The sequence below is a fragment of the Limanda limanda genome, chromosome 21, assembly GCF_963576545.1.
Source record: "Limanda limanda chromosome 21, fLimLim1.1, whole genome shotgun sequence".
NCBI classification, from domain to species: Eukaryota; Metazoa; Chordata; class Actinopteri; order Pleuronectiformes; family Pleuronectidae; genus Limanda; species Limanda limanda.
The window spans coordinates 1,608,816-1,609,718 of NC_083656.1; positions in this window are offsets into that span (position 1 = coordinate 1,608,816).

The window sequence follows — 903 nt, forward strand, 5'->3', positions numbered from 1 at the left end:
AATGTAACAGATTACATTTATATAGAAAGAAGTTTACTGAAAGATGTATTTCTGTGTTTAAGACTCATAGTCAGAGTTTAGGTCAAGTTAACACTATGCATAATACTCTTGAAGGGCCTTATAGACGTGGCCTTCTCAGTCTAGTGTGAACAAAAGGTTTCTCAACAGGGGCCAATTAAGTCTTCTGTAGCAGGGAGCTTCAAAGGCTAATAGGTGTGACCTGCAGAGACAGGAGATCTCTGAGAAACTCACAGGGTCTGGAACAAGATGCGTTTAGCATCTTGTTCAAACTTCAAAGAGACCGCCAGAGACCAATGTCTGGTCTTCCTGTAAACGACATGGAGAGAAGCTGATTGGACAAATGTATTTTACTGTGGAGAGGAGGGATCTGATTGTATAAATGGAGTGTACTTTTGAGAGCTCATCGCCATTGCCCTCATATCTGTCACCGTGATGTTTGAGCTCTGTGCCATTGAGGTCAAGTCTGTTGTCGTGACTTGACCTTTGTAAACCGTCCGCAGACGGTTTGAATTAAACATCCAGAATTGATAATTGCTTGTTGTGTCATGATATGTAATAATTTTCCCATTACACTATCTATCTACCTATCTATCTATCCATCTATCCATCTATCTATCTATCCATCTATCTATCCATCTATCTATCTATCCATCTATCTATCTATCCATCCATCTATCTATCTATCTAAATGATGCAGATAATCCTCTGAACACACAGACAACACTTTGTAGTGAGATCAATTCATTTGAAAATAAAATAAATAAAATAAAATAAAAATACAGACCCTCTTAATTAATTAACATTTTCTTTGGCCTGTGCAGTATGTCTGGTTGGCTGCGTGGCCAAAGCCGTCTCCGTCTCCCATTCTTTGTGTCTCTCCTC